Raw genomic sequence first — 18,503 nt, forward strand, 5'->3', positions numbered from 1 at the left:
TTATAAATACCACACAATGCTCTACATCAGTGTGGCAGAAAGTCTATTTATGTTGCCTGCTAGCTCCCTTGTTATTATTTTGTTCCTACTAACATAGCTGGGATGTTATATATAGTATATGTGCTATAAAACACCAAGGCCATGCTTTTAGTTTTCAGACAGTGTGAAAAGAAAATCCAAATAAAAGTCTAATTTCAGCCTTGATACCAATTACTCCTGTGACCTTAAGAAAGTCTTTTAACTCTATTTGCATTGAGAATTTAAATGAATTCAGGGGCTCGTGGGTGGCTCAGTTGGTTGAGCTACCTACTTCGGCTTCCACTCAGGTCATGATCTCACAGTTCATGGGTGTGAGCCATGCGTCGGGCTCTGTGCTGACAGCTCAACTCAGAGCCTGGAGCCTGCTTGGGATTCTGTGTCTCCCTCCCTCTCTGCCCTTTCCCCACTCATGCTCTGTCTCTCTCTCAAAAATAAATAAACATTAAAAAATTTTTTTAAATAATTTAAATGAATTCAAATGCTAGCCTTAAATGAAAATTGTTTGATTCTGTACTTTTTCCTTAGCCATAAATAGGAACCATAATATCTGTACTATCTATTTCAGAGTTGACATGGGAATTAAAGTTTTGTTTTGTTTGTTTGTTTTTTACTCAAAAGCAAATGTAATTTTGCATTCATGTAATTATTTGCTTAACGCTTATCACCTCAGGAGGCCATTAGGTCCATGAGGGCAGGGAGGGTGTCTGTCTTACCCACTGATGTTTTCCAGGACCTAGTGCAGTGTCTGGAACATTACAGACTCTCAATTCATAAATCTATTAAGTGAGAAGCCTCAACCTAACATGGGTAATTTACACATGGGCAACACCTCAACCCTGCTTTCTCAGAAGAAAAATATAGAAATATGTGGCCATGTTTTGAATGAACCGTTGGCAAAAAAAAAAAAAATCAAACTTTTCTAAAAGAGAAATACTCTAAATTTGTGCTGCCCGAAGCATTGTGCGCACAGACCAGTCACAACAGCATCAACTGAGAACAAGTTTGCAATGCAAATTCTCTTTCCTCACCCCAGACTTACTGACAGAAACTCCGGAGTGGAGGCCAGCAATCTGTATCTTAACAGGCCTTCTGGTAATTCTAATATACACTGAAGTTTGAGAACCACTGTCTCAAACAATTGTCTTCACATTTCTTCTTTATGTATCATGTCTTCTATGTCTCTCAGCTTAGCTTGATATAGTCAGCCCAAGGTTCTCCAGTTTCATCTTAGAAAATAATAATCAAATCAACAACAACAACAATAAGAGTAAATGCTCTTGAGTACTTATTATGTCCTAGGCCTTGATTGTAGCCCAGAAGCCTCTTACAAACTTATTAGCAAAAAATATTATCTTATCTATTTCATATGTCAGAAAACCAGGATTTTATTATATTTTCCTACAGTCAATAAGCCAGTGTTTGAAATCTCAGTAGCCCGATGCCAGAGCTGGGCTTTTAACTGCTATGTGAGACAGATTCAATGGCAAGCCCCTGCCTGAAGGTAAACCCCTTATGTTTTGAATCCCAGCCATACAATGAGGGGCACGTGTGAGCAAGTCTGTGCAGCTGACCCAACTCCACGTTCACATAGAAAGTGAAGCACCTTCCCAGGAGAAGGGTCATGGGATGCCTGATGTTGAGGTCAGATTTTTCCTTAAGAATTATCTTTGGATCTTTTCTCATGCAAGGGTGAAATTGTTTAGTGTTGTCCACATAAACTTTGGCGAGTGCCAAAAACTATGATCATTTTCGGTTTGGCAGAGTTGCTACTAATCAGTCATTTCTGGAAATACTTAGACAATGGTATCCGTTGTTTCTTGAGATTTATTTTCTCCCTCATCAATCTCAAAAGAGAGCTTAGAAAATGGAAGAGAGGAATATGTTAAGGCAGGATCTGGGAAGGGAGGTGGAGGAAAGGTGTCAGATGTTGGTGCTTGGTCCTCAGATGTTGGTGCTTGGTCCTCAGTCTTCTCCCTGCAGGTGTAGGAGTGGGAAGGCACACTGAGATCCACCTGGTCAGAGTCTCAGCAGAGAGCATGCAGTCGAGGTGCCAGTGGTGGCTCTGGAACTGGATGTGTGCCCCTGGGGAAGCTTATCTACTCCACTAGGTGGAAGAAGTCTGAGGCTAAATGGCACCTGTGGCAGCATGATTGCTACTGAAAAAAAAGGCAAGACAAGCAGATGGCTCATGCTCAGGAGGCAACAGCTGATGGAGCTCCCAAGGAGAATTTGTCCTAACAGAGGTGGCTTCCTCTGAAAGCTCTCCTGGGGACTTGCCTATTCCACACCATCCCAGGGGGTCTCTTCCAGGGACCTAGCCCCCATGGCAGTTGGAAAGACCAAAGAGCTACGTTGACTGAGTGTTTACAGTGCAAGGCATTTTGCTACTCACTTTACAGATCTAATCCGGTAGAACTTCCCCAAATATCTATTTTACCCTGAGATTTAGAGATGTTAATTAACTTGTTTAGGATCATCAGCTGGTAGGAAGTACAGCCACTCAGATGTCTCTGATTCTGTTTTGTTTTGTTTTGTTTTTTTTGTTTTTAATATGAGATGCCATCTCTTAAAATGATGGGAGGGAGAGAGGAGAATAGGGAGTTTTAGGGAATAGGGCTATTTCCACAGACTAAATAGGAAACTTTTGAGTGAGATTAGACCTCTTCAGTTGCTTGAATTATTGCTTTTTTAAGTGATCTTTTTGGAGTCTGATTACATCTCTGGTTGGAAATAATAATAAAAGTAGCCTATGGATTTAGATAATCACTATATTAATAAAATATAGAGTATATTATTATATAGTATTCATAATATACATATGAATCCTTCTGTGTTTCCGAAAAGTATCTGTCTGGAGGTAAAAATGAGATCATAATGACAATTTCTTCTTTGGCTTTTGGCTTTCATACTCATGTACTATTATAGGCCCCCTCACGACCTCCTTCAGTTCTTATGGAGTCTCCAAGGGTATCTCATGTGGGCTCACTAGGAAGTAATTCTTCTCATCTACTGTGTAATATCCGCTATTTTCTTCTTTCCTGCTCTGGTGATGTTAGCGGTTGGGTCCTCTATGCTACATGCAGAGTTGCTTGAATTGGGTTCATTCTCTCACAGGCACCCAGGCCTACCTGGAGGGCACAGATGGCTCTCCGGTGCCCTCAGAGCTGCCAGTGCTTCTGGCACGACTCCCATGTCATGGACCAGATTGACCGCTACCAGGAAGCAGGAACATGCCGGCTTTTGTCCACCAGAGGCATTCTTCGTAGACCAAATCCATGGCTAACATCAGTCTCATGATGTACCTCATGCTTCCATGTAAGGAGACATTTCTGTGGCGTGGATTTTCCCACCAGTGTGTCACATGTGACCAGACGTGTCTGAAATCAATAATGTATACTGCGTAGATTCAAACGAGGACACACCTGCACACATATACACCAGGAACACTACATACATAAGTGATCCAGCATTGTTGAAGAGCTGCAAGGAAAAATCAAGGTTGTATAAAATGTAAGGTAGTAAAGACTGCACTTTCCAAATATGTAATTATGCTAACTTATTTTATTTTTTTTTCAACGTTTATTTATTTTTGGGACAGAGAGAGACAGAGCATGAACGGGGGAGGGGCAGAGAGAGAGGGAGACGCAGAATCAGAAACAGGCCCCAGGCTCTGAGCCATCAGCCCAGAGCCTGACGCGGGGCTCGAACTCACGGACCGCGAGATCGTGACCTGGCTGAAGTCGGACGCTTAACCGACTGCGCCACCCAGGCGCCCCTATGCTAATTTATTTTTAACTCTGAGTACCTTGGCCAAGATTTAGGAAGATGAGAAAATCCTATTAGAATAGGACACATAAAATACATAACAAGAAAATGTTCAAAAGATATGTACTTATGCTCGTCTCATAAGTGATTTCCACAGGAGGCATGAAGCATTTCATTTCTGTCAGGATGGGGTATCTCTTGTTATGACCAAGATGCCCTTAAATACCCAAATACCCAAAGGCCCAGTCAGCCTTCACTGCAGGTTCCCTGATATTGATAGAGTAAAGGCAAAAACCCCACAGAAGCTAGAGTACTGCACCCTGACACGCTGAGTCTTGGGTTCTGAAGTCCAACACCAACCTCCAATGAGCTGGACGGGGTGAAGCAGAGAGGACTCCTTTGCCCTAAACTAATAAGACATAAACATGATGCTAACTAAAAGAAGCCAGACACAAATAGCCACATATGTATACTTCTGTGCATATGAAATGTCCAGAACAGACAAACCCACAGAGATATAAGGTAGATTAGGGTTTTCCAAGGGTGGAGGGATGGGAAATTGTGAAGCAACTTTCAGTGGATAAGAGGTTTCTTCTTGGGGTGATGGGAATGTTCTGGACTTAGTGACAATGGTAGCACAACATAGTAAATATAGGCAAAACCACTGAACTGCACACTTTAAAACGGTGAGCTTTCTTATGTGAATTGTATCTCAATAAAATTTTTTAAAAAGTAAAAGATTTGGTTTACAGCAGATCTCAGAAGCTATTTCATTTTCTTCTCTGTCCCCATTCCAAAGCCAAAACTCAGCTCAGCTCTACTGCTATAATGGAAGGAGACACCAGAGTCATATCTTTCAGCTAGCAACAGGGAAAAATGAAATCAGAAAACAAAGAAACAAACAAAAAACAGTATGACAAAAAGAAAGCTGAATATACAAGCAGTATGTTTACCTAGTGTCCAGGACCAAGTTGGCTTAAGCTAGGAATGAGAAGAAGTCTTAGATTGGCTACCAAACTGGAGGAAGAGAAGACATCAAAGGAGAGAGCCCCAGAACCAGAGCGAGATCAGAAGATCCTGTATCTTCCTGTAAGTGAGCAGCCCTGGCCCTTGGCTGGAAGGAACTGAGAGAGAAGGTGGCTGTATGGATGTGGGCCGCGATACTTATCCCTTAAAAAACATGTTTCACTTAATGTCTTGGGATCAGACAGACCCACATCAGAATTTCTTCTCTAGGGATAGAATTGACAACCTATGTGGGACCATAGCCCCCACCTGGGATTTCCTGGACCCATATACCCTGAGCTATTTTCTTCCTTGCATTTATCACCATCTAACAGTATCTATCTCTCTATCTCTATCTCTCTATCTATCTATATCTATTTCTATATCTATACACACATATCTAGATAGATAGATAGATAGATAGATAGATAGATAGATACACACATATATATACACACATTGTTTAAAAACAGAACAACAAGCCCCAAATGGAGTTCCTTGCCCCTATGAAAGCCCGTAAAGCAAGACTAAACTGCACTTTCAGCCACTCCTAGGAATGTAACCTTTAAGCTGTCAACTTGGAATGACTTGATCAGCACTAGTGAAGGAATGTGTGTGATAGACCCCCATCGGTCTCCCAAAGGAAGGTACTTTGCCTGAAATAATCCTTTTATTTATGACTTCCTTGACCTACCCTCTTTCTGCCTTTCAAAACCTTCTATTTTTTACAACCCTCTGAGCTCTCTTCTCTTTGCTGGATGAGTTGCTGCCCGATCCATGAATCACTGAACAAAGCCAATTAAATCTTTAGGTTTCCTCAGTTGAATTTTGTTTTTTAACAATATTAACTTATGTATGTATGCATGTGCAAGTATTTTTTTCTATGAACACAGAAACTGTTGTGTTCATTGCTATATCCCAGAGCCCGAGACACTGCCTGCCACACAGTAAGTGCTGAATAAATATTTCTTGAATGAATAAATGTAGGGATAATGTCAGAGGACCCAGAGTCCTTCTACTTCAAATTCTGGAAAAAAGAGGATGAGAGAGATTACAGTTGATTTCCCACCATCCCTGGTGAGAAGTATTAGATTAAACAAAGAAAGTTTTCCCTCTTTGCACATTGAACTTGTGATTTGAGTTTCATAATCACTCACAAAATAAAAGTCCAGTTTGGAGACATTTATACATTCCTGAGTAGCTGTCAACTTTTTTATTTTTCTAGTACCAGCACACTTCATAGATATAACAAAATTCGATCTGAAATTGGTGACTGGCTCTAACATATGACTCGGGTGGAGTGAATGGTGGGAGAGTCCTGGAGACTTTCAGGTTTCTTGAGGAGGATATGCGGTTTGAAAAAAGCATAATGATTTTGAGACAACTTGCTACACTGCTTGAGGACACTGGTTTCCTCGTGGCAAGAGGATGAAGGCACACCTCACAACACTTCAAAGTATGCAAGAACAAAAGAGAAAAAAGTGATGCTCATGTTGACATGTAAAGATAGACAAATTATGGTGTCATTGAGAGGGAAATTTCATATAATAGAAAATTCCTGTAAGAAATGATTTTGGGGAAGGAGAATGACATTCAGAAGGTAAAGGTAAGAATAAAGAAAATTCTCAGGGCATCTGGTTGGCTCAGTCTGTTAAGTATCTGACTCTTGATTTCAGCTCAGTTCACGATCTCCAGATTGGAAGATCAAGAGCCCTGCGTTGGGCTCCACTCTGGGCATGAAGCCTGCTTAAGATAATCTCTTCTTCTCCCTCTGTCCCTCCTCTGCTCATGCATGCTCGAGTGTGTGCCCTCTCTCTCTCTCAAAAAAAAAAAAAAAAGTCTTGTGTGCGTGGAATATTTAACATACAACATTTTATTTAATATTAGGATGAAAGGATCAAGAAATGTACATATTCATTCCATAAGTGCTTATTCAGCATCCACTCAGGTTCAACAGTGGGTCAGTGCTGAGGAGCCTGGAAATCAGACAAGCCCAAGGACAATGACAATATAATATTGGGCAACTGGGGAGGATATGTGTGTACACACACACACACACACACACACACACACACACACAGTGTTCTTCACACATGGGCAGAAGCACCTATCCCAGCCTTGGGAGGAAGTGGATGTTGAACTTACAGGCAAAAGCTTCCTTTGAGGTTACAAAACCTGAGAGCAAGGAAGAGATAGCCCAACAAAGAAAAGAGTGATTGAGGCAGGTTGGGGGAGGAAAGTGTTTCAGTATTCAATCTTGTAACAAAGGCACATAGACAAGAGAAAGCAAATGATTCAGGAGCAGAAATCCCAGCAAAGGAGTAGACTCCTGGATTGGCTGACACCAGTGTTCAATTCCCCTGGAAGCATTGCCTACCTGTCCACAGCTTCATCCACCTTTTTAAAGGCAAAGGGAGAAAAATGAAAATGACCAGCCTCCTGGTATAAGGAGTAGAGTTCTGGCTGGGGGTGAGGGTTAGACAAGGACAGAAGGCAGGTAAGAGAAACAGATAGACTTTGGTTAGAAAATCATGACATGACATGTCACTTCAAGAGATGGAGGTTTAGGGAAAATCATGTGGTCTACTTAAATAAGAAAGGTGGGATGGATATTTATTATGGCTCAATCAAAAAAATGCCTGTTGGGCAAACTAAGTCTTTCCAGGTAGAGGACTTAAACTGCAGGAGTACAGGGGATGTTGATCACACAGTGGGTGTACATCTGCTCTTGGAGGAGGGAGTGCAGGACTCAGCCCTCCCAGCTCCCAACTCTGTGCTCTGTGGATCCTCCCCAAGAGCCCTTCTAAGGGCGCTGCCTGAGAAAGATAAAGTAAGGGACTCTCTCCCGGACACCACTCCCTTGTCTCTTTGGCCGTGTTGTCCTGCCGCAATGTTTAAATACATCTGGATGTGTATTTGAATGACAGTGACTTGTGAGACCAGGAATCAATTAAACATAAGGCAAGTCCATCAAAATGAGGGACAGTAGTGTCACAAGTGGAAGAATGGAGAAAGTATATATAGTTCCTTACCATACACTTGAAAGGGGAGGAAGATGCAGAGAACTGGGAAACTAGAAACAAACTAGAAAAGAACCTCATGGTGGGGGGACTTGGAAGTTGCTATAGAAAAGAGGGCAAAGTCCATCAAGCCTTGTCTGCTACCAGGTCGCCACGGGGACATCTGTTTTATGGCCTCTGAGCATAAGGCAAACAGTTAGAAAGAGGTTATGTAAAAAATGTACTATTTCTCTACCTTTGTTTTCTGAAATCCACAGCGCTAGGCAATACCTCTTTCCGGAATCCGCACCCACAGAACCAGTCACAACCAGGACAACCAGCTGGATGTCACACAGCACCTTGGCATACAAAACGGTCTCATTATTTCCTTCTCCTGTTCACTGAGCTAGCTCCTTCCTGTCTCCTCCCGGAAACTATCACCATAATCTAGTTGTGTCCGCCAGAAATGGAGAAACTGTCACTCTCCCACCCGTTCAAGCCACACATCCAGGCAACACTCAGGTGCCTTTCAACAGTCACTTAATGCTCACAGAAACCATATGAGGTTTATAGTTTTATACCCATGTTTTTGGTTTTTTTTTTTTTTTAGAAATAGACTCTTTAATGTTTATTTATTTTTGAGAGAGAGAGAGAGAGACAGACAGACAGACAGACAGAGCAGCAGAGGAGGAGAGAGAGGGGAAGACACAGAATCTGAAGCAGGCTCCAGGCTCTGAGCAATCAGCACAGAGCCTGATGCGGGGCTCGAAACTCACATACCTGAACTGAAGTGGGATGCTTAACCGACTGAACCACCCAGGCGCCCCTAGTTTTATACCCATTTTAATGATGAGAAAATTAAGGTTCAGAAAGGCTCAAGCTACATACCTAAGTATGGCTAAACTAATTATCATAATAAATGAAATTATAAGACATACAAAACGACTTCCATCACACCAAGAGTAAAAACCAAAACAGCCTTTAACTGACCTCCAAGAACTAGCCTCTGGACATCACTCCTTACTTATGTCCTAGTGCTCTCACCATCCTGTTTTCTGTCCCAGAGTCTGACCATTTTGCTGATCCAAGAGTTGCTGATCCAAGTTCCTGGCTTGGCACCTGCCGGCTGCTCTTCTGGAAGCACCTCCCTGCTGGGAGTCTATAAGCCTGCTCCTTTATGGACTCTTTGTGTCACTGTGTTAGAGATCCCCACTCTGGGTGCCCACGCACAGTGCACAGTCCCCCTTCCCAGCTATCTTACCCTTCATCACTGTTCATTACCATGCCCCCAAGGGGCAGGACCTTTGGCAACTGTGTTCAGTTTGGTACCTAGAACATTTACTGCAATGGAGTGGATACTTGTAAGTATTTGACGAATGTGAATTCAATCTGGCAAGTGCCCCTTGGATCCAAGGTGCCTTCTCCATTCCCACTGTTTCCGCCTTGCCTGGGGTCATCTTCGTAGCTTGTCAGGACCATTGCCACAACCCCAAATGATCTTATATGATCTCCCCACTTCCAGCCTCTCTTCACTAGAATCCATTATTCACTTTTATCTAACTTTTACACGGGTGCCAAAGTTACCTTCCTAATATGCACATCTGTCATGTCATCTGCCTCTTCAGAGACCTTCAAAAGCCTTCACTGACTACATTAAATCTGCATTTCTTACTTTGGGATTCATAGTCCTTTATCACTTTCCCTCTAATTACCTTTACAAAAAATTTCTCCAGTAATATCCTGTGTTCCAGACACACGAAACTGATCACTAGTCTCTGCAAATATCATAGATGATCAGATTTGTTGTGCTCTCTACCCACTGAAATTCTTCAAGAACCAGTGTAAATGTCACCATCAAGAGAAGGACTTTATGGGATAGTACTCAGAAAAGAAGGGGAGAAAAGAAGGGGAGAAAAAGAGAGAAAAAAGAAAAAGAAAAGGGAAAGTAAAAGAATAATTCTACTGATCTTCGGGTAAATAAGAACTAACCCATGGATGAATGGAGCAAAGACAGAAAAAAAATATGGAAAAGAAATTGGAAACAGGCTAAGAACACATTGATTATATGAGCACTAAAGCAGAAAGAAAGCTGTGTTTGTTGGCTGGAAACTCTTTAGTTTTATTTGGTATTATAATAATTACTTATTTTCTTCCACCTTGTTTCAAAAAGTTTAAGTATTATAATAGTTGTGGGTTTTGAGTAGAACATATCCTGGACCAGATACTGGGCTAAAATGTTTTCTATACTTTAACTTACTTAATATTCACAACCCTATACAGAAGGCGATGTAACCCCATTTTTCAGTTAAAAAAAAACGAGGTTTAAGTGCTTTGCTTAACATCACAGCTAGTAATGAGCAAATCTGGTTTTGGACCCATGAGAATCTGAATCCATGTCCCATGCTCTTTTAATCACACTACATAAGGACTTTAAAATTTGGAGGCATGGGGACACCTGGGTGGCTCAGTCATTTGAGCGTCCAACTGTGGCTCAGGTCATGTTCATGAGTTCAAGCCCTGCACCAGGCTTGCTGCTGTCAGCCTGTCAGCACAGAGCCCACTTTGGATCTTCTGTCCCCCCGCCGCCCCTTCCCTGCTTTTGCTCTCTCAAAAATAAATAGATATTTTTTAAAAATTGGAGGCATGTCCTGAGTAGTTCCTTTTCTTCCTTCTCTTTTCTGGCAAGGCTGTCTCATCCATGGCTAGGCAGAGCAGCATATTCAAAATTGCTATACTCTACTATATTACAAAGTACAGAGACAAAGCCAGACAGGTACTATTTTGTTACAATAGCTATATTTGAATTTCTCCTTTTAAACTTTCCTGTGTCTACTCAGGTGGGTTTCAGTTGTATCATCTTTTAGCAGAAAGAAATAATAGCTTGTCTGCATTATATTCAGACATAAATTTTTTTTAACTTTTTTTTTTTTTTTTTTTTTTTTGAGACAGGGAGAGACAGAGCATGAACAGGGGAGGGTCAGAGAGAGGGAGACACAGAATCTGAAACAGGCTCCAGGCTCTGAAGTGTCAGCACAGAGCCCGACATGGAGCTCGAACTCACGGACCGTGAGATCATGACCTGAGCCAAAGTCAGCCGCTTAACCGACTGAGCCACCCAGGCACCCCTGGACATAAATCTTAAAGCAAAAATTCTGAAATGTTTACCTCATGAAATGACTTACATTTAGGGAACAGAATATCGTGAGGCCATTAACTGAATGAACTTTGGAGTCATAGTGTCTGGAATCAAATCTCAGCTGTGCATTGGACCTGCTATGACACCCAGGGCAATTTTCTGAATTTCTTGCTAAGCCTCAGTTTCCTCATCTACAAGTTGAGGAGACAGTGTGAGACATGTCTGACTGTGTTTGGTGAATTGATAACATTATCTCAAGGAATCTATAGGCAACAAACAAAACTTCACAATAAGGCAAGGAGTCAAGTGGACAAGACTTCGTTGGGGTGACCTGAAGATCAATTGGTCATAAACTTGGATGCATCTTCTGATTCAGTGTTCCTTATAGCTCCTCATCTACAGCCAATGGATCTGTGATTGGTGTGAGAGGTAGGCTACATGGAAACTCCATAAATGTGTTTCCAAAACACTATGAGACACTGAGGCACAAGGAGTACTAGTATCCCACTAGCCAAGAGTGGCATTGTGGAAAGGGAAGTATAGTACCTCCAGCAGTGCACAGACACTGGGAAGCTTTATGCCTGAAAGATTGCTGCATCAGTGGCAGAGGACCTGCTATTAGCAAGATGAGATGCACTTGAGGAGAACAGCATCTGGTAAATCTGGGATGCCCAATGAGACAAAGTGCTGGTGCAAAGGGGAAAATATCCTTGGGTAGGAGGCAACTGAGAACAATGAGATACCCTTTGGGGACTCCAGGAAGGAACCTCAGGACTTTACAAAAAGTTGGATATGTTCACGTGGCAGAGATACAAGTGGCAAAAGTAACTGAATAATAGTCAGGGAAATTTAGCCTAAGAAACTCTTCAACAACCACCATGTGAAAGAGTTGAAGCTAGCCCAGATGGTGGTAGATTACAGAGAATGGCCACAAATTGTTCCCATCTACTTACAGTAGGACTTGGTGTCTCCTCCCATCAATGAAAGGTTTTCTTTTCTTTACTCCTTGGGTTTGGAATTGGCCATATTTCTTGCTTTGGCCAGTGCCACAGCAGCAAACATGACGAAAGGATCTAAAAAGGGCTTTCAGCGGGAGTAGTTCTCGAATGCTACTCTTGGGAACCCTACTGCAACCACCATATGCAAGATGCTAGGCTAGCCCAGTTATTTTCTTTGTCCCTGCCAACAGCCAACAGTCAACTAGAAACGTGAGTGAGGACATTGGCTTCTACCTGGCCACAAATGATGATCGGCTCCAGCTAATACCAAATGGACAGAGATGAGCTGTCCTAGTTGAAGCTATTCCAGCACAAATTGGTGACCCACTGAGTTATGAGCTAAACAAAGAGTTGCTGTTTTAAAACCACTAAATTTGGGGTTGGTCTATAATCAAGGTTTTACTGAGTGACATCCACAGATTGGCTATCCATCCATTTATCTATCTATCCCCCTATTTCTTATTCACCTTTCTTTCCAAATGGAACATGAGATTGCTCACAACAAAGGATTGGCTATTCAATAAAGTTAATATAATAGAAATATCAAAAGATAGAGAAAGCATATATCCTGGTCATGAGGCCTAATATGAATTCTGTTGATTAGCATTACAGGTATACCTTGTTTTATTGCACCGTGCAGATAATTGCATTTTCTTACAAATTGAAGGTTCGTGGCAACCCTATGTGAAGCAAGCCTATCAGCACCATTTTTTTTTTCTGACAACATTTGCTCACTTCATGTCTCTGTGTCACATTTTGGTAATTCTCATGGTATTTCAAATGTTTTCATTATTATTGTATTTGAATTGTTGCAATCTGATGATAAAACTTTAACAGATAAGGATTCCCTTATTGTGGATGAGCAACTTACTCCTGGTGAAGATGCTGTGAAAATTGTTGAAATGACCACAAAGAATTTAGAATATTAAACAGTGGCAGGGAGAATTGACCCCAATTTTGAAAAAAGTACTACTGTGGATAAAATGCTGTCACACAGGATCACGTGCTACAGAGATATAGCTCATGAAAGGAAAAGTCTATCAATCTGGCAACTTCAGTGTTGTCTCATTTTAAGAAATTGCCACAGCGACCCCAACCTCAGCAACCACCACTCTGGTCAGTCTGCAGCCATCAACTTTGGGGCAGGAAAATTATGACATGTTGAAAACTCAGATGATGGTTGGCATTTTTTAGCAATAGAGTATTTTTTAAAATCATTTTAGAAACTGAGGGTTGATGGGGGGAGGGAGGGAGGGGAGGGTGGGTGATGGGTATTGAGGAGGGCACCTTTTGGGATGAGCACTGGGTGTTGTATGGAAACCAATTTGACAATAAATTTCATATTTAAAAAAATCATTTTAGAGAGAGACTGTGAATGGGGGAGAGGGAGAGAGAGAGAGAGGAAGAAAATCTTAAGCAGACTCCACACTCAGCACAGAGTCTGAAGCAGGTCTCAATCCCATGACCCTGGGATCACAACCTGAGCCAAAATTGAGAGTTGGATGCTCAGCTGACTGAGCCACTCAGGCACCCCAGCAATAAAGTATTTTTTAAATTAAGGTATATACATTTTTTCATGACATAATGCTATTGCACACTTAACAGACTACAGTATTGTGTAAATATAACTTTTATATGCACTGGGAAACCAAAAAATTCATTTGACTTGCTATATTGCAATATTTGCTTTATTGTAGTGGTCTGGAACAAAACCTGCAATATCTCTGAGGTATGCCTGTACATTTAACTCTGAATTTCCTGAAATCTAAACCAAAAAAAAAAAAAATTAAAATATGTGAGTAACTAAGACAGGTCAACCACAAAGTTCCAGTTACATGCTAAGCATTTTATACTTGTTACTAATGTTTACAGCTTTGTGAGCTGGATATTACTATTCCAATCTTATGCATAAGGAAATTGAAGACTTGAGATATTTCCCTACTTGGATAATATGTGGTGAGATGAAATTTAAACTAAGGACTGTCTGGTTCTAAAATCCATGCCAATTCCAACTCAAAGCAGACAAACTTTTTTCTAAAATGTGACATAGGGGACAATGAAGGATACTCTAAATCTCTTAAATATCTCTTTTCTTCATAACATACATTATTGCCTCAGTTTAAGACCTGGTCGTTGTCTGGATACACTGTGGGGCCCACCTATAACCAGTTTCTCTCAACCCAATCTTACCCCTTCCTTCCTTGCTTCTACACTTCTGTAGGACTGACTTTTCTAAAATTCGAATATGATTGTGTCAGCTCCTGAGTAAACAATCTTTAATGGCTCATTATCTCGAAGATCACAGTCTTCTATCCATGCCTTGAGTCTCATTTCCCACCATTTGCCAGTAGGCTTCTCCTATTCTCCAGCCATACTGACTCATTGGCCAGTGCCTGAGCAGACGTCATCTTTATTCCTCTGTGCTCTGTGTTTCCAATTCCCTTTGTCCATTCTCACTTCCCATACCCCACTCAAGTTTTCTCACTTGATAATGCTTCTTTTTTTTTTAAATGTTTTTTTTTAACGTTTATTTATTTTTGAGACAGAGAGAGAGAGAGAGCATGAACGGGGGAGGGTCAGAGAGAGAGGGAGACACAGAATCTGAAACAGTCTCCAGGCTCTGAGTGGTCAGCACAGAGCCCGACGCAGGGCTCGAACTCATAGACGGCGAGATCATGACCTGAGCCGAAGTCGGACGCTCAATCGACTGAGCCACCCAGGCGCCCCGATACTGCTTCTTTAATACAGCTCAAACATCTCTGAGATGCCCAGGCTGAACGAGGCCACCCATGGCACCCTGGATGTGCCTCTTGGAAAACTTATACCATATACCATGTCATACTTTCTTGAGTTAGAGAGTGTGTCTTATTCAGCACTTTGTCCCTAACACTTAGTCCAGTGTTTGTCACAGAGAATCATTCAATAAGTACTTGTTGAGAGAAAGAAAAATTGTCTTCAACAGCAGTAGTCCCCAAAAATGCAGGAGCTGACCCCAGATAGCTGATTTAAAGAACCACCTCAACTTCTCTGTCAACTGTGGACCCAATTACATTAAATATGGAAGGGACCCTCTTACTTTAACTGTGTACACTTTTAAGATCAAATACAAAAATATATACTTTAAGGAAGAGAGAAAGGAAGAGATGAATCCTAAATTAGAAGTTTTCAGCTTTGGGTATTTTGACCTACTTCTCCTGCATTGCCATGCCATCTTGGGTCCTTCATGACCATCAGGACCAAAATTTCTGAAAACCTACCTCTCCGGCTAGGGCCACTCCACCAGGTGTTTTGATAGCCACATGTTCCACTTAGGGCCAGTGGTGCAGCATCAAAACCACACCTCCTACTGAGATGCCACTGAGAACTGTAAGAGAGAATAGACAATCCTGGGAGAAGTAGGGAATTTAGGGAGAGAATGGAGCATTTTCGGAGAGAAAAGAGAAATGTGGGAGAACATGGAGGATTGTGGGAGATCACGGAGAACTGTGGGAGAAGGAATTACAGAAAAGAAGATATTGTGGGTGAGATTAAAAAATTTACCTGCTGGTCTTCTGCCCTCTTTTCCACACCCCTTCACACACATACCCTCACAGTCTGTGAGTCATGTACCTCTCTCCTAAGCCATGCCACCTACTTTCCAGCCCCACAACTCCTTCTGCTGGGACTACATACAGTAGTTTTCCATGGCCAGACCTAGCCCTCTGGCACAGCCACTGAGAATTGCAGGAAAGACATGGACTTGGGGGAGAGCACAGAGAATTTTGTTTGGGGAGAGAATTGTGGAAGACAATAGAGAACTGTGGGTAAGAATAATTATGGAAGAAGCACAGGCTTTGGGAAGAGAAGGAATTGTAGATATGGATAAATGGCCTTCTGGGATTTTCTGGTCCCTCCTGTGGGAACCATATCCCCTCCATTATAGCTATACCCCTGCACTAAACTGGGCCATGCTCCCTCATGGCCCCTATCCCACTCCTCTCTGAGCTTCGGCACTGCCCAGCCATTTACCCTGGTGCTTCTACATGGCTATGTCCAACCTTCTGAGGTCATACCCCTTGGCTCCACAGGCCTACGCTTTTCCTAGTGGGATACACCCCTTTCCCCCATCCATTATGCTTCTCTTTTCCAGACCAATTCTCCATACTCTGCCTTGGTCCTATCACAGTCTCCCAGGCAAGGTTTTTTCATTCTTTCAGAGGTGCTTCCTACCTCCTACTGTCCTTTTATTGTGGCCAGGCTGGGTCTCTTGAACTCAGCTGTGTTCACATCCATGCTCCTTGGGCTTCATTCCTCATGCTCCATCATAAACATGCCTTCTCCAACCCATTACATCATAAAGCCATGCCCCTACCTACTGGGCTTTGGCAAATGCTCTCTTTTGTAACCATGTCCCCTCCTTCACCCACCATTCTTTTCCCTCTAAGACCACTTTCCTGGTTATCTCCTGTGTTGTCCATGGTCACTCCCTTTCCACCATAACCATACCCCATTCCTTCCTTTTGGTCTTGTTCCTCTCATCTAGCCATGCTCCTGCTCCCTCATAACTGCCACACTCCTTCAGCCCTTCTCTTCACTTCAGCCATGACTCTGCACTCCACCAATGCCACATCCCTGCAATCTACACACATCCAGTCCCTAAAAACTTAGGTGTGCTCTGTCTCAGCTCAGCCCCTACTACTGTGAAAGGCCATGCCTCCTTTTTTTTTTTTGAAACCCTGGAGGGGCGGGGCTCCCAAGTCTCCTGAAAAATCCACTTAGGCCCAGAGCTTAGCTCAAGTGGCATCTGTACAGTGAACTGAGTCTTGTGGAACCCTGATCCTTGCCTTAAAAAAAAATGACTTTCTTCAGGTTTCTCTCAGCTCCAAACACCACGACTTGGTAAGTAGAAACCCCATTGTTCATTGGAGAAACAAAACTAGCAGATAGGTTGTGGGCTGTGTTCCCTCCAACAAATTTTCAAAGGCACTAAATCTGTGTTCCTTCCAGCAAGGTTTCATGCCTTCTAACCCAACCTGTGGACTGTTTCTTTCCAGGCCTTTATCAGACCTTAAATGCTAGGCAGATGTGTGTGGTAAGAATACTCTGCTACTTCCTGAGTCTCATCCAGATGGCCTTTCCTAGGCATCTCATGCCCTGTTGCTGTCTAGGGTCTGTCAGGACAAAACCACACTTAGACTGATCCCCTGGTTGTAGCTCTGAGCCCTAAAATCACTCAGTTATCCTTACGCCTTCCATTTACAACTCTAGTTCCACAAGAAAACCATGAAAATATTATTACCAACTCTCTTCCCTGAACAATTTTTAGGAATACATTTAGCTAGGGAGGTGGGAGACCTTGTTGTTTATCACAAGGTAAAAACTGTATAGTTGAACTTGATAGATGAAAACTATGGGGGCGCCTCAGTAGCTCAGTTGGTTAAGCATCCAACTCTTGGTTTCAGCTCACGTCATGATCTCACGGTTCATTAGTTCGAGTCTTGCATCAGACTCTGCATGAACAGTACAGAGCCTGCTTGGGATTTCTTTCTCTCTGCCCCTCCCCAGCTTGCTCTCTATCTCCCTCAAAAAATAAATAAATAAACATTAAAAAAATTACAAAGCACCAATGAAAGAAATTTTAAAAGATACAGATAAATGGAAAGATATCCTGTCCTCATGGGTCAAAATAATTAATATGTTTAAAATGTTCATACTACCCAAAGTGATCTACAGATTTAGTGCAATCCCTATCAAAATCTCAGTAGTATGTTTTACAGAAATAGAAAAAGACAGTCCAAAATTCATGTGGAACCACAAAAGACCCTGAATAGCCAAAGCAATTTTGAGCAAGAAAAACAAGGCTGAAAGCATGAAACTTCCAGATTTCAAACTATATTACCAAACTACAGTTAGCAATAGCATGGTGCTGACATAGAGACAGACACATAGGTTAACGGAACAGAATAGAGAGTCCAGGAACTAATTCACTCATGTATGGTCAACTGATCTTTGACAAAGGTGCTGTGAATATACAATACGGAAAGAATAGTTTCTTCTACAATAGGTATTGGGAAAACTAGATATTCACATACAAAAGAATGAAACTGGACCCTTATCTTACAGCATGCACAAAAACTAATTCAAAATGAGTTAAAGACTCAAATGTAAGAGTTAACTATAAAACTCCTAGAAGAAAACATAGGGGAAAATCTTGATAATGGCCTTGACAAGATTTGGATATAACACCAGAGGCACAAGCAACAAAAGTAAAAAATAGACAAATGGAATTACATTAGATTAAAATGCTTCTGCACAGCAAAGGAAACAATTGACAAAGTGCAAAGATAACCTGCAGAATGGGAGAAAGTGTTTACAAATCATATATCTGATAAAGAATTCATATCCCAAATATATAGGAAACTCCTATTATGCAATAGCAACATAAATAAATAGATAACCCAATTTAAAAATGGGCAAAGGACCTGAATAGACACAGGTCCTTTACATCCATTAGGGGTTGATGAGGATGTGGAGAAAAGGGAACCCTTGTATGCTGTTAGTGGTAATGTACATCAGGGCAAC

At 41.8% G+C, this 18,503-nt stretch overlaps 2 long non-coding RNA genes across 2 annotated transcripts in view; one reads left to right on the forward strand and one right to left on the reverse strand.

Annotated features, from left to right (window-relative positions):
* Window positions 1-18,503, forward strand: part of LOC123384475 — a 45,281-nt gene that overhangs the window by 24,003 nt on the left and 2,775 nt on the right. Inside the window, exons 6-7 of the long non-coding RNA XR_006595605.1 lie at window positions 3,154-3,354; window positions 4,604-4,893. This is a non-coding gene — a long non-coding RNA (uncharacterized LOC123384475). The remainder of the gene's footprint in view (window positions 1-3,153; window positions 3,355-4,603; window positions 4,894-18,503) is intronic.
* LOC123384476 lies at window positions 1,423-16,558 on the reverse strand. The gene is made up of 3 exons (XR_006595607.1): window positions 16,152-16,558; window positions 3,168-3,519; window positions 1,423-2,013 (listed from the first exon to the last, which is right to left on the reverse strand). It is a non-coding gene; the product is annotated as an uncharacterized LOC123384476 (long non-coding RNA).

Source organism: Felis catus, chromosome A1, assembly GCF_018350175.1.
Source record: "Felis catus isolate Fca126 chromosome A1, F.catus_Fca126_mat1.0, whole genome shotgun sequence".
NCBI classification, from domain to species: domain Eukaryota; kingdom Metazoa; phylum Chordata; class Mammalia; order Carnivora; family Felidae; genus Felis; species Felis catus.